Raw genomic sequence first — 22210 nt, forward strand, 5'->3', positions numbered from 1 at the left:
GTCTTCTCTCACACACTTGTTAGCAGACCAAGTCCTGAAAACCAACTACTTTGCTTCACTACCCCGAGGGCTGGTTCCTCTGTTAAGCTCCTTCCTATGCCTGGAAACCAGGCGACATCGGCCACCAGATGCCCGAAGACCCCGCAGCTTGGAGATGATAACCAACGCTGAAAACACCTCCAAATGAATCTGCAACGCTGGTTTGGACAAGCCAGGCTCCCCAACTGTAAATTCCCGAATGTGATTGTTTTATGAGCAAATGAAGCAAAGCAAGGGGAATTTGAAACTCCTAAACCACACAAGTGACTCGGACGGGAAAGCCGCCACTTGTATTCCCATGTCTCCGCGGGGCCGCAAGAGAGGAGGAGGGACTCCAAACCCCACAGTGATGACTCCTCCAGACACCGCAGAGCCAAGGTTCATGCAGGGGAGGGGGCTGTGGGGTCCCGAAAGGCTGAGAAGGTCACCGGGCACCCCAGCACCCTGGAACATCGGGAGCGGTGTTGCAGGCACCCTCTGTACACGTGACGGGGTTGATGCCCACGTCAAATTCACACCCCTCCAAACCTCCCACCTGGACTTGGCCAAGAGGGGCTCCTGAGGGCCCTTCAACAGCATCTTGGCTTGAACAAAAACTGCCACTCGGTGGATGGCAAAGACAAACACAGGGAGGGCTTCCTCCTCCCAACATCGTGAGAGGTGGTGAGGATAAGCATGACAGGAATTTCAGAGTTCCCGTTGTGGCTCGACAGTAACAAACCCGACTGGTATCCATGAGGACTCAGGTTCAATCCCTCGCTCAGTGGGTTAAGGATCCGGTGCTGCCGTGAGCTGTGGTGTAGGTCACAGATGCAGCTCAGATCCCACGCTGCTGTGGCCGTGGCCAGCAGCTGCAGCTCCTATTCAATTCCTAGCCTGGGAAGTTCCACATGCCAGGGGTGTGGCCCTAAAAAAGACAATAATAAGAAAAAAAAGAATTACACAAATATCCTAGGGCTGGGCACGGGGCGGGGGGGGGGGGGGGCTTAATGACAGGAGTGAGGACAGACGCTCTGGGCTGGCGAGCTTTCCCCCAGACCTGGCACTTTCTAGAGCTCTGCTTGTCTCAGACTTTCCATGCTGACCAGTGATATGCACAGCATGCTGCCTCCCCAAAAGAGCTGCCTCCCTGCCCCCGTGTCACCCCCACTCCCGAGAGCAGCAAGGACTTGACCCCTAAACCCAGCGACACAGCCCACTTTGTGATGTGACAGCCAGAAGGATGACTGTCTAATTTAGCTGCTGAGAGGCGCCTAGACCTGATGATTCACCCTCAGCCACCTGAACAGAGCCGGGCCCAGGGCCCATGTGCTCGTAATTCCATCTGGACCAGGGGCTGTCGCTTCCGCCGCGTGCCCTCCGACTGGGGCAGGGAGCCCCGGTGAAACGTGCGTAATGAAGTGCTTTTATGTTAAGAGGCTGTCACATAAAGCTGTTGATAGACCCAATCCATCTGTTCCACCTCGTTTCAATTAATCCAGGGATCCCCAGGGCCTGAAACCAGCTCGAGTCCGCACAAGCCCAGGAGCACTGGCTCCCCCTAATGAGGCCATGCCATGTCAGGACCCAGCAGTGTAAAGCCACCAGCCTGGCTGTCCGCGGGTCCCAGATCATCCGGAAAGCCCCTGCCCCCAAGATACTTCGTAACTGCCTGTCCTTGTGGCTGTGTTCACAGAAACAAACCAAGCCCAGCCTTTGTTCCCAGAAAGGAAAACAAACATTTCCTTTGAGCTGACCCAGGAGGAGGAGCACCTGGAAACTCAACTAGCACCAAGTGAGGGCAAAGCATCCTGCTGTGTGACCTCAGGCAAGTCACAGTCCCTCTCTGAACCACACTCTCATCTGTAACAGGAGAACAATCTCTGCGGGATGTCTGGTTCCTCCAGAAGGTGGGGGCGGGGATGCTGGCACAGAGAAGCACGGGACTAACTAACTGAGTTAGTGTTACTAACTCAGGGCTGCCAACTCTGAAAGCAGGCAAGTGCCCACATGTCGCTGGAGAACCCAGGTGAAACCCAACAGAGGCAGGGCTGGAGGACACTTCGAGTGTCCCCAAGAACGCCTGCCGCCTTCCCTCCAGGTTGTTCTGTGGGTGGAGTCATCTTACCTGATGCTAGAAAGTGTCAGTTCAGAGCCCCTGGACCAAGGAAGGTGGGGGGGCAGCCCCGGAGGCACAGGCAGTGCGCCGCATTCATCTCCTCCAAGAACTTGTGCCCAGAGATGGTGTCTCAGGAGGCGTTTTACATGCTAATACAAGCCAGGTCACCAGCAGCTAAGGCTGGGATCTAGGGGAGAACTTCTGCAGTGAGGCCGCCGGGGACCACAGGTGCAGAGGGGAGGGGCCCGCGCTGGACGCGCATCGTCCCAGCCAAGAGCAGAAGGCGAAGAATTAGCATTCTAAAGCCAGAAGAGCCTCAGAGATGACCTCTGGGGCATGGACACTGAGGCCCGGAGAGGAAGATCACAGGTGTAGCTTCCCACTGGGGTGAAGAAAGCCAGGATTCCTCAGTTCCGCCCAGGGCTCCTTCCACTGCACCAGGGCTCCTTCCAAGGAGCGCTCTCATGCGGCAGTGTCTACCGAGGGCTGACTACACGCCAGGACCAGACTGCAGGGGGGTGTGGGGGGGAGAGGGAGGAGTCAGAGGATTAAGCCGGATGGGGAGGGAGGGGTGGACACTTCAGTGCCTGGAGTGGCTCAGGGATGCCCTGTCCTCTCCTCCCAGCAAAACAGCAGCATCCGTGCTTGTGGTTGATGCAAGGGGCCCTACTTTACGGTGCTGAGGGATCAGCAGCAGTAAAGTTCCTTTCTTTGGGTTTCTTGCAAAAGTCCATATTTTTGTTGATGGGCAGGCAAGCAAGGGTGCGGGGGGCTCACAGCTGGCACCACTGTCAGCCGAGGCACAGTGTGTGGGGTCACAGCACGGTGGGGACACCTGTCAGGTGGGGCTGGTGGAGTCCCAGGTCCCTAGGACTCAAATTGCTCATCAGGTGGGGAATCTAGGCTGATTTCGTGCCCCTTCTGCGCTGGGCACACCACGGAGCTCGGTGGGAGGCACGGCCTTTCCCTGTCCCAGCAAGCAGCAGAGCTGGGGAGCAGGTGTCTCTGGAGCCTCTGTGCCTCACTCTGCCCCACACATCGGTCACCCAGGCAGGGCTGGGGTGGGCACCACCCTGGCAGCCCTCGCCCACTACCTGCCGGTACTGTGCCAGTTCCCTCACTCCCAGGGGACAGGTGGGCACAGGAAGGGCAGTTTGTGCCTGGGAGCTACCAGGGGCAGGTGGCAGCCTGCTGGGACCTGTGAGGGCAGGGAGAGGAAGGCGGGGGAGGCAGGCCACCCCACCACCGCAGAGCCCAAGCACCTCAGGCCACAGGGCATCAATGTTCCCGAGTCAGCCCAGCCTAATGCCCCCCTCCCCAGGGCAGGGGGCTGGCAGACAGGGAGAGGGGAAGGGCAGCTGTTCACGCTCTTACTTACACCATGGTATTTCCTGGGCACCTACTGGGCGTCAGGTGGTGAGCTGATGGCTGGGGGTGGGGGCGCGGGGGGGAAGTACATGGACAAGACTTGTCCTCTAATCCAAGAAATGCAGACAGACAGACAAGCTCAACAAAATGAAGAGGAAGCAGTGAGGGCATCCAAGTTGTACACACATGGTAGGGCCCTCTGCCCTCCGAGAACTACGTCCTGGCAGGGACAGGTCTTCTGGGAGGTCTGGTGCCCTAACAGAGGGGATGTAAAGCATCTGAGCTGGGGCACAATGGGAGCACAGAGGAGGACTAATCCAGAAAGGCTTCTAGGAGGAGGTGACACTGAGCTAAAATGGAAACCAAGAGGAGCAGGGGCTGTCCGGGTGTGTGTCTGCGTGTGCAGGTGTGCGCACATGCATGCTGCTGGCAAGGAGACATAGGTGGCAACAAAAAGGCAAATGAAGCAGCAGAAGGCATTCCCTCTCCCTGTGTCTTCCACCACAGGCCCTGGACTCACTCCCCCATCCCTGCAGTCCCAGGACAGAGAACCAGAACCTCTGCGCAGGGAGGAGGGACCTGGCACCTGCTTTATGCTAATCTCCACAGTCCCAGTAATGGCTCTGGAGTCTCCTAGCCGGCCCACCACCTGCCTGTCACTGTTTCACCCCCCGCCAGGTGGCTGGGTAGGCGAGCATCCCACCTAACCCATAGGAGATCGGGCACAGCGCCTGGCACTGGGTGCTGTCCCAGACACGCTCTGGAAGAACACACACACCTGCCTCCTGCTTCAAGGGTCCCAACTTAGAACAGCCCTGGGGTGCACATGTGCTGTGATTAGCAAGTGAAACCCACAAAGGAGACGGTCACGGCTATTGGGATGCAGGGGCTCACCTGGGAGGTGAAACTCTTCCCACCCCCGCGCTTGCCCACACCCCTTCCCTTCTCTATCACTGGATGCTCTGGGCCAGGCAGGAGGAGGGCTGAGCAGGAACACTTGAACGTCCGCCCTGAGTGCCTGCCTTTGCTCCTCTCCCTCTGCTCTCAAAAGCACACACACAACCACCTGCACTGTGAGGAGTGGCAGAGGTTCCAGGTCAGAAGGGCTGCTGGATGCTGGGCTGGTTCTCAGGGCAGGTCCGGGCTCCAGTGAAAGTGTGCATGGCAGACTGGCAAGGCCTGCCTTGGCGCAGAGACAGAACCTCAGAGAAGGGTAAAGGCTGGAGAAGTGGGTCAGTTTCCGTGGGAGCATTTAGTGGGGGTGTTGGGAGGGGGGTGCCGTGAAGTCTCCACGGCAGTTAAGTGAGCGAGGTAAGACTACCGTACCGCCTCCCTCGTCCCCATTTGTCCCTCAGAAAAGCTGCAGATGAAACAGACGTCCCAGCTCACAAATCCTGCAAATGGGTCAAAGGCATGGGAGTTTGCAACAAGTGATCAGACTTCATCCACAGAGCAAGGAACTCTGGAAGGTTCTGTTATTCTACCACTAAGAATTTACTCTATAGCAGGAAAGTGGGGGAGGGCAGCTCAGGACACAGTTGAAAAACTGGGGAGGAAGAAGGCTAAGAAACGGGCTGGTGATGACTAACATTTCAGCAGGAAGTGAAAATCTCAACAGATGCTACTGATTTCAAGGCAGCCGTCCACGCTGGGGGGTGAGCACCTGACGCAACCCTCTCTGCCCTTAACACCCACCTCCGGGGACTCCATCCCCCACCCACACCCCTTGGTGGAAAGAATCATCTCCTTGTCTCTGGCCCCCGAGCCCCAGCACAGTGTACCCCACATTCGAGGTGACTGGGAACCTCAGGATCTGGGGATGAGCGCTGTAGCGTGCTCACTTCTGAATCCTCCCCAACCTTGAGCCTTTGCACAGGCTGCTGCAGCGGAGCTCACCAACTGCAGGCTCAACTGAACCGACTGACCACAGGGACGAAGGGTCTGGTGAGAACAGAGGCCTCAGGACCCCGGCCAGGGCAGGGAAAAGAACACTTTCTTACTTTTCTTTCTGTCTGTCTGTCTGTCTGTCTTTCTCTTTCTGTCTCTCTTTCTTTTTCTCTCTCCCTCTCCCTCTCTTTTTTTTGCTTCTTAGGGCCGCACCCGCGGCATATAGAAGTTCTCAGGAGAGGGGTCATCGGAGCTGCAGCTGCCTGCCTGTGCCACAGCCACAGCAACAGCAACGTGGGACCTGAGCTGCGAGCCGCGTCTGCGACCTACCCCACAGCTCGTGGCAATGCTGGATCCTTAACCCACTGAGCGAGGCCAGGGATCAAACCCACGTCCTCATGGATCCTAGTCGGGGTTGCTAACCGCTGAGCCACAAAGGGAACCCCCCCAAAGAACAAAGCAGAGCCTGGGAGAGACACTTTGTAGTATCTCATTTAATCCTAACTGGCAGTGGGCACCCCTGGCCCACTAGGATTTGCCAACAAAGATCCATTTGATCAACAGAGGTATTTGATTGTGGGGGTACTGCAGAAACGAGGGAGCCACGTCCTGTGGTGTGCCAGGAAGTATGAAGGGCTAAGGAAAAAAATACAGGTAAGAGGATCCAAGAGCGAAGGAAAATGAAGCTCTTACGGACAGGCGGTCAGAGGGCCCCCCTGATTAAGCCACAGCTGGGCACACAAGCACGGAGGGGGGAGTGTACCAAGCACAGATGTGGAGTAAGAAACTTGCAGGCAGAGGGAGCAGCAGGTACAGTCCCACAGAGCCCCACACTGGTGGCGGCCCAGCCCAACCATCTCCAACAGCACCTGGGCCCCCAAGTGCCCAATGGTGCCGTGGGCCCCCAAGGAGAGATGTCCCACTCTGAAGCCCCGGGAAGCACGGGGAGCTCACACACAAGTGACTCACCACGAGGCCAGGGCTTATAAAGAGGGTTTAAGCCTGAGTGCCAGGCACAGGTGACAGGTGGTGGCAATGTGGAGTGTTGTGCCGAGAAACATCCGGGGGCCCCGTCTGGGCGCAGAGGGAGAGGGAGCCCTGATTGGCTATTGATGCCTGCCCGCCCCAGAAATCAGGCTGTGGTGGCACTCCCACGTGAGCCAGGGTGGCCAGTGCTGTGACACATCTGTGTACACGAGGCCCAGGGGAGGTGACGAAGGGACCAGTAATCCTCCGCCACTGGTTATAAAGCTTCAGCCTCAACTGCCTCTGCTAAACCAGCTTCACTTTTTTTTTCCTTTCTACAGCTGTATCCGAGGCACGTGGAGGTTCCCAGGCTAAGGCCTGAATCAGCGCTGTAGCCGCCGGCCTGCACCACAGCCACAGCAACGCAGGATCCGAGCCACATCTGTAACCTACACTGCAGCCTGCGGCAACGCCAGATCCTTAACCCACTGAGGGAGGCCAGGGATTGAACTCGCGTCTTCACGGAGACTACGTCAGGTTCTTAACCCTCTGAGCCACAATGGGAACCCCAGCTTCACTTTTCAAGTCTCCTTCCCAGGCTGCGGGCTCCCGAGGGTGGGGACCTGGGCTGTCTCTGTGCACCCCCCCGCCCTCCACTGCTTCCCAGAGCCTGTCACACGGAAGGACTCACTCAGCATTTGTCAAGTGAGCTAAGGAAGGGCCACGAGCACCAGGCCCGTGGGTGAGTTCACTGTGTGAACGGCCTGAATGCTGAAGGACAGGAGCAGAAACAATGCCTCGCCGTCAGACCAGTGGCCCTACTGCGTGAGGCTCTGATCTGAAAACAAACACAGAAGGTCCCCCTTTCTTTCTTTCATTCTTTTAAAAAAGGAAAGGGAAGCTTTTCTTCAGATGTGGGCAGGGCGGGTGCGAGGGCCCCCAGAATCAGAGAACGGTGGGGAGGAGGCCAGAAAATGAAGGCCGCCAGACCCGCCCCAGCACCCGGTGACACAGCAGGCCAGCCGTTCGGGCCTCCCGCAGGGCCAGCAAGGGCCCCACGGCAAGCAAGTGCAGGCACCCGCACCAGCTGTCCCCGAGCCCAACGGAGCAGGACGGCAGTCTGTGCCCACCTCACCACCATGGCAAGTGGACTCTTGCAGACCAAGCCAAAAAATGATCAAGCACTCAACTCCGCATATTAACGGACCACCTACTATGTGTGAGGCTCTGTTAGCCACGGGGCGGGGGCCATGTGCGCCTGAATAACATCGCACTCTGGTCCAACACTTTCCAGCGTGTTCCCGTCATGCGGTGGTCAGGGGGGGTAGGTGCCTGAAATGCGCCCATCTGACAGAGGAATAAACTGAGATGCACGCGGTAAGGACACGCCTAGGGTCACAGGGCAAGTGATGACCGAGCTGGGGCTGGGATCCAGATCTTCCAGCCCTGGGAAGCGTGGCTGGTGAGAAGACGTGAACACAGTGAGCCTGCAGCCCAGGGGCACCCGCAGAAGGGGCTGGCACCTGGAGAGGCCCCTGCAGGCTGCAGTGGCCAGAAAAGACTTCACTGGTCACTCAGGCCCCGGGACAGGCTGTCAGGCTTCTTGTGCTGAGCAACCTGTCCCACCCTCTCAGAACCTCCACATACCTAAGAGCTTTCTCTTAGGACATTTGTACAGCCTGGTTTTGGGGGTGTCTTTGCATCTGTACCCCTCAATTCAGCCATGGCCCTCTGTTCTCACAAACTGCCTTGCTCTTATATCTACTCACTCACTCATTCATTCAACAAGTATTTATTTACTGAGCCCGGGTCTATTCTAGGCAGTATGCTAGGAGTGAGGGTGTGACAGCAAGTGAAAGCAGATGGGATCCTCGCCTGCCTGGAACTCAGATTCACGGTGGAGATGGGCATTTATCAACCACCCTTGCCATCGAGCTCAGAGTCAGGAATGGGGCTCAGGTTTGGCTATGAACAGGCTCTAAATAAGTGTTTCCTGAACACATGCAAAGGAGAGGAGGAATGCTGGAAGCCAGCAGTCGGTCATCATAAATCCCTTCTCCCATGCAGGGGCAGAGAGCAAAGATGCAGGAGAGTGGGATGGGCCATGCCCTCCCAACCAGGGCCCCAGGTCTGAGGTCAGGCGGTGGCAGCAGGATAAGCTGTGGCATTGGCATGGCCCATGTCACACGGCCACAGCCACAGACACCCTAGGCCAGTGAGGTAGGAAAGTCCTCTTCCTCTTTTTCTTTTTCCTTTTTAGGGCTAAACCTGCGGCATATGGAAGTTCCCAGGCTAGGGGTCGAATTGGACTCACAGCCACCAGCCTTCACCACAGCCACAGCAACACCAGCTCTGAGCCTAGTCTGCAACCTAGCACCACGGCTCACGGCAATGCCGGATCCTTAACCCAATGAGCAAGGCCAGGGATTGAACCCACATCCTCATGGATACTAGTTGGGTTCTTAACCTGCTGAGCCACAACGGGAACTCCAGAAAAGGCCTCTCCTGCTCATGGTCACTCTGCCACTACCCTGGCCACTCAGCCCCAGGAAAGCCAGGGGCAAAACTGCTCCGGGCAGGCAGGCCTGGCTCTGGCTGCAGCTCTGCACATATAAGCTGCCCCTCCGTGACTTGCCTGGCACCGGCATGGCTGCCATCCACCCTGCACAGGGTGGCTCTCACTCCGTGTCCACCGAGACACTGGTCTTTGCTAAAAGAGAAAAAAAATAAAGAGAAACAGAAGCTGCAATAAAGCACTCCCATCTAAAAGAGCAAGCTTGTCTCATCTCAGACTACCTCTCCTGGGCTCTGTCTCAAGAGTGGAGGGGTCACAATGACCACGACGGATGGCTGCATCCGGCCAGGAAAGTGGCACCTTCTCCAGGCACAGATGTGTCATGGGGCCACAAGTCCCTTCCTGGAAAGTGATGCTGCTGCGGGGGCAGGCCTCAAGGTGAGTTCACAACTCCCAGGTAGGGACGGCTGTGAAAATTAGGGTTTGAGCAAATGAGTGCCTGGGGCCTATGGCACAGAGCGGCTGACAACTTACGCTGCTCCAGCTCCGCAGGCATGGGTTCCGGCTCGGCTCTAGTGGAGTTCAGAGGAGTTGAGTGACTTGCCCAAGTCACCTGCAGGGGAGTGGAGCAGGGGACCCATGGCCAGCCCCTTCGAGTCCAGGTGCCAATTTAAGGTAGCCACTGACCTTTTCAATCCACAGAACTTGTGGTGCGATCATGACGCACCCAGTGCTAAGAAGCTCGGGGGCGGGGCGGCTACACGCGACATCCGTTACAGTTACAGTGGCTTGTAACGAAGACCTGAAAAGAGTGGCTTCCCCAGGAGTCAAGATATCAGAAGACAGGCAGACCGTGAGCGGCCGCCGCTCCAGGGTGTCAGGGACCTGGGCCCTGCGCTGCACTCTGGGCATCGGGAAGGAGGAAGAGGAAAAAAAAACATGCTGCCACCTCCTCTTAGCAAGGCTGACGTCTCCGAAGCAGCGCGACACGGCCATTTACATCTCACGGGAGGGGAGGCTGGGGTTCTTTCATTAAGGAAGAAAGGGCGGGTGACCAGGAGCTGGGGAGTAACCTGCCAGATAATCTGCCGATAAAAGGTGACCTCTGGCCTCGTGGAAATTACCATCTCGTTAGAAAGATACACACATGTGGAACCGATTGGGGGTGAGGCCATACATCGCAGGGCACTGATGGTGTGACCCAGATAGGAACCAAGCGGTTAAGGAAGAGCAAAGCCACAAGCCGCCGGGCTGAGGTCACTCCAGCCAGGAGGAGGGCGGCCCGAGCCGGGAGGACAGTCACCGTGGAGAGATGCAGCGGGAGGGCAGCGAGGCGAAAGGAGGCTCCACCCCAGCCTGGGGACACTGGGCCTGCACAGCCTCTGCTAGAAGGGACTTGGGGTGCGAGTGGGGGAATGTTGGACCCGACAGGCACAGAACCGGGTTCATCATTCATCGTAATCCTTGGCTCTTGCCGTTCATCGGTGCTCTCACACGGCTCACGTTCATTTAGTTGCTCTTCCCAATGTAAGAACCACCTGCAAACCCGCCGCTCCACACAAACGCTGGGACCTTGGCCATAACCCACATCCAACCAGACGAGCCCCACCGGGTACCCCGCCTCCTCCCAACCAAGACAGCGCCGACCTCAATCAGAAGGGCACATCCCCTCGCCCTTTGTTTTGTTTTGTTGTTAACAGTTTGACTGCATCTGCTAAATGCTCCTTAAAAGGCACACTGATTTCAGTTACTTTTGACTTCATGAGAAAAGGCTTAGCGCTCTATGTAATCTCCGGGCACACACGCTCTTTTTACTGACTCTCTACGGCATGGCTAACCTTCATCTACCTCACCGCGGCTGCTGCAGTTAATTGGTTTGGACAGCTGTATAATATTCCATTGTGTGGTCACGTCTCAGCGTATTCATCCATCCCCCCACTGATGGGCATCTGGGCTGCTTCCAGCCTTTTGCCGTTGCGCACAGAAACGCTGTGAACATTCTGGAATGCGTCTCCCGGAGTCCTCGCACAGGCGTCTCTCTCGGATATACACCTAGGCGTGAAATTAACTGGGCCGGAGGGCATGTGGATACTGAACTTGAGGCTTTAATGCCACACTGTTTTCCAAAGTGCCTGCCCCAGTTTGCACCCCGTCCAGTAGTGGAAGGGACACGGAACAGCGAATGCTGGCGACACACTAGCCGCCCAGCGCTTTGACTCCTCCCAACTCCCTGGCTGAGCGCCCCCTTCACCGGGAGCAGGCGTTGATCTGGCATCACAAACTGCTGTGTGCAAAAGCCGGGTCTTGACCCCCCAGCCGATGTGACTCTAAAACCTGCTGCTTCTCCCACTGGGGCTTCCCACTCACAGGCCAACTCTCGCCGGAAGGACAGGCTGGAGGAGCAAAGACGACATCGCAGTCAGAGGATTACATCAAGGACACCCCAACAGGGTCAAGCTCAGGGTCAAGCCTGAGACATACAGCCCAGGCCAGCTGGTGTACAAGATCTGGCCTTTGAGCCCCGGGGCCCGCGGGATGAGCTGTGGTCCCCCATGGCCAGCCTTTCTCACTCTGTCATTCCCTGCCCTGACCCACCATCACCTCCTCACATGAATGGGACGTGGACGGAGCCCCACAAGAGTGGAGTCCGTGAGCTCATCTCCTTCCACTCCATTCCAGCACCCTCGCTCCTCCTTGGCTCCGGGCGCCAGCCAATGGCCAGGTCCGTACACACACCGGTGCCTGCCTCCCACTGGAGTGCCTTATCCTTTCCCCATTTCCCGTGGGCCTGCTTGAAACCAACACGAAAAAAACCCAACTTTCCCTGCCCATACAAAGTGTAATTCCCAGAGAAAGGGCCTACCCTGAAAACAGGACGAAAAATTTCAGTAAAGGCAAAAGGGGTTTGGGGCTGAATATAGGTGTTCGTCCATCAAAATGGGGTGAGATGCCCGTGACTGGACAACCCCAGTGCGAGAAAGCACCGCCACGCTATGGAGTGGGATCCTACAAGGACCCGCACCTCCCAACTTCTGGCTGATCATGAGACGGGCAGGGCCCCTCCCCCATGGCATTTGTTTCCTCATATGTGCCTTGTCTTCATACACAGAATGCTCAATAAATGTTCACCCAATAAAAACAAAACTCACATTGCTGTTTATACAAGAGTACCCTCCCAAACCTCCGTAAAATGTTACTGACAGAATTCTGGCCATCTTGGGCGGGCTGAGTGTACTACAGCTTTTCAGAAAACAGGACATACTGGCGTTCCCACTGTGGTGCAGAGAAAACGAATCCGACTAGTATCCATGAGGACAGGGGTTTGATCCCAGGCCCTGCTCCGTGGGTTTAAGCTGTGGCTGTGGTGTTGACCGGCAGCTGTAGTTCCGATTCGACCCCTAGCCTGGGAACTTCCATATGCCATGCGTGCAGCCCTAAAGAAAAAGGAAAAGAAAAAAGAAAAGAAAGGATTACAGAAAGCAGCACGTCAGTTGCAACAGGCAGGAGGAGGAAGCAAGTACACAGAGCCAGGCGCCCACATGTCAGTCAGTCCTGCATCTCTAAGGAGTTAAAGCAGTTTTGTGTAAGAGCACCAAAAACCACACAATGAAGTTTACGGTCGAGTCCTACACACTTTTTTCTTTTTCTTTTTCTTTTTTTTTTTTTTTTGCAAGCGAAGTCTTTATCACAGGAAAGCAAATAGCTCCCAGGGCTGCTGGGAGTGGGGAGAAGAGCCCCCACTCTCTATTGTCCTATAGGGTTTATATCCCTTAAAAATTGGGGAGGGGTACCCATGTGGGGTCCAGAAAGATGTGTTTTTCTCCCAATGACCTTGCTCAATTGAGTCCTACACACTTTTAAACACTGTACTTTTAAACACTGACATTTTTCTGATGTATTTAAAAGGAGAGACAACAGTACAGTAAGCCTCTATGTACCCATCACGGCAATTCGACAGTGAGCAAGATTTGCCTCACCCGTCTTTTCTTCCTCACTGTAAAACAAAAAACGAATTTTATGTATTGAAAAAAAAAATGTTTTTTTAATGGCTGCACCCAAGGCATATGGAAGTTCCCGGGCCAGGGGTTGAATCAGAACTACAGCTGCCAACTTAGGCCACAGCTGTGACAACGCTGGATCCTTTACACTGTGCCAGGTGGGGGAGCAAACCTGTGCCTCCTCGTGACCCGAGCTGCTGCAGCTGGATTCTTAACCCACCATGCCACAATGGGAACTCCCAAAACAAACAATTTCAAGGCAAACTCTCGTACCTTGTCATCTCACCCCTGCACTGGAACACATCTCTAAACAACACTGGTGTGTGCTTACATAACCACAATTGCAGGCTTTAAAGCTTTCTTCCGACGTGCTTCTGCAAATGAAGCACTGTACGTTTCTGGAGGCCAGCCCAGAAGTGGGAGAGGAGGGATGCGGGAAAGAGGGTGCAGAGCGGGCAGAACGTGAATGCACGATGCCTGTGGGTGAACCTGCAGAGGCTCCAGACAGGGGGTCTGATGTGCTCGCCCGGAGCAGGCCTCTGTGCCTCCAGCCTCGGGTGAAGGAGAACGTGAACCTGGGGGGAATGATGACACACGAGGGCGGAATGATGTGGTTGGTGGAAAAATCAAGCAACTCCTGCAAGAGCCAAACCGGCTCCTCGTCCTGCAAGAAAAATGAGCTAAAAACTAGGACAGGAAGCAGTGGGTGCCTTGATCCATCCTTTGTTTCACTGGCTGAAAGCAGCTGCTCCCCTCATGGAAAACGCCACACCTGCATCACACAATGGCTCCCAGAGCAGCATCGGCTGGGCTGAAGTTAAAGGTGCAGGGATTACTCCGTGGGGGGCCTGCCCTACCAAGGGAGCTGTGACCTGCCAGACCCATCACGTGCTACCAAACGAACCCCAAGTCTCAACACCACCAGTGCAGAGGTGCCGGGCCCGTGGCGGGCGTGACAAACCAGCAGCACATGTGGAAAGAATCTCTGAGGTTGACGGTTCTGTCTTCTCTGCATTCGCAATGCCCAGGAAGTTACCTAGTCTTCCTGCTTCTAAAAGAAAGTACTTTAGAACCTGACACATGGAGAGAGGGGAGGGGTCTGCCCACAGCCTCACTGAGGGTGCTCACGGAGGGACGGGCGAACCGTCTTCTACCCAAATCCGGCCTTTTCTGCACGACCAGCTCCCTCCTCCCTCCGGCCAAAGCCCATCTCCCTGCCGCCGTCCTTATTTCTTCTAGGGTGTGTGTTCTGAACAGCCCGGTCTGGTCCTTTCTTCTCACTGCGTCGGGCTTGCACGCCTGGGCTCTCTCGAGGATGGGCCCTTCAATGTCAGGGCCGTGGAAAGAGCCCTGGGCTGAGAGGCAACAGGCTGAGGTTCTGGTTCCAGACCCACCATCCAACAGAGAATCAAGTCACAACCTCTCTGGGCCTCAGTGTCTCCATCTGTAAAGTCAGATACACACAATGCAGAGAACACTACTTTCCTCCTCCTCCCGCCTCCAGGGCAGACATCACGAACTGATTAAAGCACTCTTTCCCACAGATCCAGGTCAAGGCCTCCTAGCCCTCAACACAGCACTCCGAGCGGCCACAACCAAATCATCAGTGCCCAAGAGGAAACCCATCTGCCATTTCCTGGATTCCACAGTTTCTAAGGACACTGTGACGATGGTGGCCCCACAACACAGCCCCTAGAGGACCATGCAAAAACCAGGGACAGTCTATCCTTCTTCCCCAGAGCATCTGGACTCGGAACTGGCTTTTAGAAAGCTGTGTGATCTCCAGCTCAGCCTCTGCCTCCTCTATGTCCTGCAGTGTCTTAACCCTGAGCTCCTCCAGCGGAAGAGGGCATCTGCTCGTCTCTCCAGCCCTCCTCAGGGCCCAGGGCCGAGCCGACCCATACGGGGCCCCAAGGAAGCCATCTGGCAGGTGAGAGAGAGAAGAGGGGACAAGACACAGCCTCTGAGGTTGGAGGATGAAACCAAGTCTGACTTCGGCCTGAGAAGTGGGTGCAAGCAGCAGCCGGCGGTCCCTGGGTCCCACTGACTGTCTGGTCTCCTATGGAAAACTCAAAGGGACACCTTTCTGGACACGAGGCACAGACTCAACCACACCCTCCAACCCTGGCCCTGTCACCAGGTGTAGATCCTGGCTTCTCCCACTCGGGACACAAGCATCATCCTCTGGCTGTGCCTCTCTTACACCCGGGGGCACAGGCCTGCAGTCGCCCTTCCCTGCATCCCCCCGCAAGCCTGGGGCTGTCCCCCTCCCCACAGCCCCTCCAGGTACTGACACAGCCTCCAAGGTGAGGCTGGGATTCCTGCGGAAGGACCCCAGAGGCTCCGGCTCCCACGCTCCACTGCACCCCCCCCTCGCCCCCCGTCAGGCTCCCGAGCCTCAGGGCCTTCCTACCAAACCACGCAAAGAGCCCAGAGGCCCACAGCTGCCTGCAGGAGCCCCCTTCTCCTCCCCATCAGCTGTAGGGCTGGAGACGGGGTCAAAGAGTCACCCCTGCGCCCCTGCTCTGCCAGGCCCCTGCGCCCGCAGCAGTCAGCTGGACAGAGAGGCCCATCTCCCAAGGTGTCTGCTTAAGGCCCAGCTCTGCCTTGCTCCAGTGGGGGGTCTGCCAGGAACCTCAGAGGCCACAGGGGTGGGGGAGGGGTGGGCCAGGCAAGACGGGCCTTGTTTGATCGAGCGAGTCCTCCTCCCCACTCGGAGGAAAGGGGAGCCCCCCTTCACTCTGCTTGTGCCCACTCAAGTGTTACGGAGCAGGAGACACGGGGAGCCAGGGCCATTCTGCTGCCTCAAAGGTCCGCAGTAACTTATTAAGCTGCCCCGTCCTTATTCGCTGAGATGCCCCGGAGGTATCAGTTTACTTGGTAAAACCAGTTCTGGCTGCTGAAGGACCGCGTGGGGCACCGTGAATGGCAGTGAGAAACAGGACACCCCTGGGAAATGAAGCTGGGAAAAGGCACAAACAGTCCCGCAGGTTGTAAAACCGTTTTACTGTCGGCTGCGTGCTGCGACAGGGAGCTTTAAGGAGAGCACATACCGCCGAAATGCGATCGCCTCACACTGCAAGGGGCCCGGTTTCCTCACAGCGAGGCAAACGCATTCATCTGTGTGTGTAACAGGGGATGCTGTGAAACCTGCACAAAGGCAGCCTCCCTCTGTCTCCACTCTGAGGGCCACTTCTGTATCCCGTGTGGGGCAAGGCCATCTGGAGAGCCACACCTGGGGACCACGTGCACTGGTGCATCCCGGAAAGGCATCTGAGGGCGCCATGGCACCTGGGCATCTAGCAAGACTGAGGTAAGAGAATCAACGCATCAAAATCCACACCATGAATCATCCGATTATTCTCAGGAGGAAAGACCCGTGTTCCACCGCGTGCCGTGAACTGCGCACTAGCATGGGGAAGAGAGTGGCTCACTCCTGCCCCACCGCACACCTCGGACCCCTAACAGCCACTCTTTCCTGCACTTTCGGCAGCTCTGAGAGCCAGCTGGTGAGTCAGGCTGCTCAGCGTGGTGCTAAGAGCCCCAGGCTGGAGGCAGACCCTGAGGTCCTCTCTTCCCCGGTCACAGACAGCCTGCAGGCCCACGGCACCCACTTGGTCATCAGAGGAGGACACGTGGCTGCATGTGATGCCCCGAAGCCCGCCCTTCAAATCTACAGCATGAGGGTGGCTCTTAGGTCACCATCTGCCAGCACCAAAGGACAACACAGTCCCTACTCTCTAAAGACAAACCTTCTGTTTTCTCTCAAAGTAACATCCCTCCATGAAACAACACGGGTCATCACCAAGACCCCAAGAGCCTTTTCTCATGAGCCACCGAGTGAGACCAGCACCCACGAGTCCTCCCTGACACAGAAGGGGGGCCACCAGGAACACAATGTCCAGGCTGGTTTAGTTAGGGCACAGCTGTGCAGGGCCCCAGGGCCTCTGAACCCCAGGCGGAAAGTGCAGGCTGTCGGCCAGGGATTTTATCTACAGGAGTCTGGAGGCTTCTAACAATCTAGGGAAAAAAAAAAGAAGAAAGTCTATCAACAAACATCATCCAACCAGTCAGGGTCCAACAGGCCTTTCCGCCTCTCCCCTACCCAGAGTTCTCTGTCCCACGAGAACAAGGAATGGAACACCAGAAACGCCCCGCACCCAGGCATGCATTGCCAAGGTGGGAGCCTCCCGCAGCCTCCGGGAAAGAGTGAGCCAACAGGCAGGAACAAAACCTGAGCTTGGAGACGGGCTTCAGGTCACCAGGTGGTGGGGGGCTTTGAGGGCAGGAGCTGGTGGCCCTCCTGGGCAGTCCAGGTTGAGCCAAACAGGGATCTGGATAGTCTGGGGTTTTTAAAGTCCACTTTTGTTCTAGATGGAGTACAGGGCTCTCTGCTTATGGCACAACTCCGCCCACACTTCTGCATCTCAGACAAGACCGGCCCCGTGTGTTAGTGCCGAGGCCGCAGGGCGCAGAAGAAAACTGCTCCAGGCGCAGAGACACCTGAGTGTCCATTTCGGGTCTGACACTCACCCACCGTGCATGACCCTGAGCAAGCCAGCTAATAACTCAGGCCTCACTTCCTCCTCTAACAAATGGGGGTAATAACACCTGAAGCATCTACCTCGGACTTTTTATAGGTCCTGTGATGACTGAGTGTTCTCCCTCCTGTGATGAACCTACAATTAAAAAAGTCCATGCAGCAAAGACTCGTGTTGGAACCAACAGGGCTTGGCTATGTTTTGCACATGTGGGCACACACATCCTCCTTATGGTCCCGTCTGGACTGCCTCCCGACCAGCCGCACCCCAGTAGCTGGCAGCTTCCATTCGAGAGGCTGATCTTGAGTTTTCTGCCCCCGCAGCCAGGATGGCACGCTGTACGCTTCCGCTGACACCGTCATCGTGGTGTGTGACATGGCTGTTCAAAGGGGAGGGAACCCTCGTGGCTTCCCTAGGCTGGTACCCTCCTCCTCATGCCCAGCACCGGCGATGACCGGAGGGATCCAGGGCTCTGATGTCACCAGCTATGAATGAGTCCACTCCCCCAGGCCACCTCGGGGGCGTTAGAACCTACTAGGGCACCAGAAAGGGCAACCAGGGTCCAGTGCAATGAGCCAGTTCTGGGCCTTCCCTACTATGAAATGCAATCATGGCAGTGGTAGCAAATGCTTACACACTAAGGGCCAGGCACTCCTCCTGCATTTTAAATATACTGACTTATTTATCCTTAGTGCCACCTTGTGTGACTCCCATTTTATAAGTGAGAAAACCAAGGCACGGGGAAGTGGAGCGACCAGGCCTGAGGTGGTATCAGCTTTTGGCGCAAACCTCCGCATCAAAACTGCACGGCCTCTAAATGCCAAGGACTTGTACTGGAAAGACAAATGAAGCTCAGGGTTGGAAACACATTGGACAGTTTGGGCTCTGCACCGGGTGAAGGTGCTTCCCTGGGCGAGTGATGTGGCTGAACCTCTGGGCCCCTCAGTTCCGTACCTGCGGCACGTCTCAGGGTGGCCGTGGAGAGTGGCGGGCACACAATGGGTGCTCGGAGGAGGGCGGGCCTTGTGAGAGGCGGCCAGCCTGCAGGTGGGTGGGGATGGGGGCAAGGAGCACCCCGGAGCCTTCTGCAAAGGCCTTTCGATAGAGAAGGAGCCCAACGGGACCAGAAGCATCTGACATTCTGACGGTCGCAATTTAAAGAGTGAGAACTACACCACGTGATGACTAAACCAGGAGCAACGAACCTGCCAAAGAACAACTGCCCCCATCTCTAACAACGCTTTGTGCTTTCCAGGCTTATGGCTGGGGGGGCTTGAGGACTACTTAAAGGCCCGTGATGAGAAGGCAAGCCCCTGGTGGCTGGGGAGCTCCACGCTCTCCTGGCCACTGTGCTGAGACCACCAGGCAGGAGAGGAGCGGCCTGCGTCTCCTCCCAGAGCCCGGCTCAGGCCACGCCTCTGGGGCAGCGCTGCGGGAGTCACACTCCTGACAGCTGCCGTGCCTGCGAGTTGTCTCCCCGCCCCGAAGTTCACAGCCAGATGCAGACAGAAAAATCTAAGCCCTCTTGCCCCGTCCAGCCAGGCAGGAAAAGGCATCAGGAAGTAGACACAGATGTTCGGCTGTCCACCTGCCCGCAGCAGGCACAGGGCCCTGAGCCTCTGTCCACCAGGCTCTCCGCAGCCTCACACGCCTGCCTGCCGGGGAAGGCAGGCGAGGAGGGGGCTAAAGTGACCACAGGACCTGGACTCAGCTGCCTGCCACTCTGAACTGCTAAAGGGATGAAAGAAAACCACTGACGGCCAATGTTTCTCCTTTCCCGTCCGCTGAACCAGGAGCATGCGGAACAGGACGAGCGATCCTCGGCCTGGCTGGGCATCAGGATCATCTCATCAGAAGCACCCAGGAGAGCTTTTAGACAATACTGAGATCCAAGACCGCCTGACCAGTAAATCCGAGCCTCTCGCCCTGCTGTGGGGAGGAGACAGGGGGACACACACGCTGCGTGGAAGGTGCTTCCGGGGCCCTGGCTGTGTGGCCAGGAGGCCAGAACCACCACATGGCCATCCCTCACGTCCCCTTAACACTTCACCGACCATACACGCCAGGCGGACTTGTTCTGAACCCACGAATAGAGTCACCTGAGCCTTAGAAGCACAGAGGCACATGTACCGCGCCTCTGTGATGTCCTGGCTGTGCCCCTGGCCAGCCAGCAGGGCGGGGCCGGTAAGCGAGCTCCTTCCTCTAGGACCAGACTTCTGTCATGTCACATGGGAGCTGGCTTCCAGCTCTGCTGTTAACTCACCATGTGGCCACAGCCAAGCCCCCCCCCCCGACCCCTCCCCAACCCAATCTCCCTTCAAGTAAAGTGAGGGAACTGCCCCCTTGCAGCTCCAGGCCAATCCCTGCCCAGCTTTCCACTGCTCTTGAAGGGGCCTCTAACCCCAGGGCCCTCCTTCCCTCTGAGGTCCGGGCAGGTACCAGGTGGCACCTCCTCTGGAAATGCCCCAGGCTGGGGTGTCTGCCATCTCTGCCACAGGGGACCCCTAAAGCTGCAGCGACCGCGGAGACCACACCGAGGCTGCGTCTGTGCTCAGGCTCAGCTCAGACGCCCACAGTGAGCTCTCAAACTGATCTGTAAACAAGAGATACACACGGCAAAGCTGCCGGCCACTTGTGGAACACAGAAGATGACTAAAAAAGGAGCGAAACACTCCAACACATGACGTTTCAGCCGAATAAAGACAGAGACGTGTGCTCACGGTGGGGGCCGGGCTGGGGAGCACACGTGGGCAGGAAGATGTTAACTCCCCCCCCCCACCCCGGGCTGGCACAGAGGACTTCCTTGGGGATATTAATAGCCCCCAGCTGTCCCCTGCAGCCACAGATTCCCTCCCCAGGGAAGGGCCACGGGCTCTGAGGGACAGTGAACTATGAGCCACTTTAATGTACTGAGGTGGCAGGATGGGGGGGGAGCGCATCTGCCTTCCCTCTTCCCAGGTCAAATTTTGTTCTAATCACTATCACTGATGGGAGTAAAACACAAGGCTTTGGAAAAGAAAGTACCCAGGTTCCTGACTCCATACAGGGGCGGAGGTCTCCCCTCCCCCCGGGGGCGGGGAAGCTCATTTCCAGATGGAACATGACCCCTCCCCAGCCACCGTTCCTCGGCAGGATGTGAGTCTGGATGCCACACCAGCACCTGATCCAAGGAAACCCGGGCGTGCGGGAACACTCCTATCCTCCGCCTGGACGAGGGTCAGATGAGTTCGCTTTAAAGCCTCTGCAGCTAAAGGCCAGGTGAGGTGGGGCCTCCGCAGGCCGGGTGGGGGCAGGTAGTGAGCAAGGAAAAGCGGCTGCCTCGCCCTCCCTCCACGTCCAGACTAAACTGGAAACCAGGGACGCCGTGCACCCCGACCTCTGCCACCACCTTCCTCCCCATCCTCCCAGGCTCCGTCAGGGCACATCACCAGCTGCCCTTCCTGACAGATGTGATGCCAAGTCCAAAGCTGAAGTCGCTGACCTAGACCCAAGAGACCTCAAGAAGAAAGGGACGCCTCCATGCCTGACAGTTTAATCCTGGTTTGATTTAAGCACGAACCACCAAGAAGTCCTCATACCCCAGGACTATCCATCACCAGCAGGAATCCCTTGGCTGTCGGGACTTCAGACGAATTGCTACAATGTGGGAAAACCCCCATGCTGACTCCAAGTGAAAAGATTTTTCCTTTAAAACAAACAAAAGAAGAACAAGTTAAAAACAAAAGGGGGGGGGGTGCAGCAAGTAAAGGAAAGAAGGGCTCCGATTCTCAATTAGCCGCGTGTGGTCACTGAGCTGCTATGCGGGACAGGCCTGCCCCTTTTAAAGCTGGGGCGCAGGGCCCGCGCCCTTGATGAGCAGCCTCACATATGTTCTCCGTGCCCTCCTCATTCCTCCGAAACCCCCAGAGACCCGTGTCCAGCACGCGGCCAGGGGTTCCACAGAAACCTTCTAGCCCCCTCCTCATTTATGCTCACAGCGTCTCCACCTTAGTACCATATTAGAGAGGTTGGGCCCCCATCTAATTCAGTGCGACACCCCAAGCACCCCTCGTGCTCTGGGCTGAACGCAGGGATGACACAGCTGGCATCTCAGCTGAATCAGGGTTAACTGAAGCCCTGACTGCAGAACTGGCTGGTGATACAGAGGCTGAGAGGCTGCCCTGGAGCAGCCCCCGGTGCAACCTCTTGGCTTTCTAAGCAATGGCTGTTGCAAATCCACACTCCCCGACCCCAGGGGGTAAAGGCCCACAGTCACACTTGCTGCATCCTCCTGAAGGTGTCACTGAGGCCACCTTCCAGGTTCCAAATGCAAAAAGCCAACAGCTGGTCTCATTCTACTCCCAGAGGCTAAACAAGTTAAAAACAAACAAAAAAACCCAAACAACACAGAGAACCCCCAGGTCCAGAGAACAGAGTGGAAACGTGCTACTTCACTTGCCTGTGTCACAGGGCACCCATCTGAGCGAAGGGCAGGCACAGGGGTGAAAGAGTGTGGGTGGGTTCAGTCCATTTCGGGGCAAAATTGTGGTAGAAGACACACATAATATAAAACCACATAAAATACACATTAGCATTTCCCATTTGAACCACTTTCAGGTGTGCCGTTCAGTAGTGCACTCACATGGCTGGACCCATCTCCAGAACGCTTTTCATCTTGCAAAACTAAACTCTGCCCCATTCAACAGTAACTTTCTGGAGTTCCTGTTGTGGCTCACTGGGCTAAGAACCTGACTAGTATCTATGAGGAGGCGGGTTCGATCCCTGGCCTTGCCCAGTGAGCTAAAGATCTGGCACTGCC

The 22210-nt window shown here is 56.6% G+C and overlaps 1 protein-coding gene across 11 annotated transcripts in view; it reads right to left on the reverse strand.

The window, feature by feature from the left end:
* Positions 1 to 22210, reverse strand: part of CCDC88C (coiled-coil domain containing 88C) — a 129047-nt gene that overhangs the window by 83055 nt on the left and 23782 nt on the right. The window lies entirely within an intron of this gene.

This window comes from Sus scrofa, chromosome 7, assembly GCF_054392235.1.
Source record: "Sus scrofa isolate SSC_HxYL_T2T_F1_AM1 chromosome 7, Sscrofa_HxYL_maternal_Yorkshire_Landrace_v2.0, whole genome shotgun sequence".
NCBI lineage: Eukaryota > Metazoa > Chordata > Mammalia > Artiodactyla > Suidae > Sus > Sus scrofa.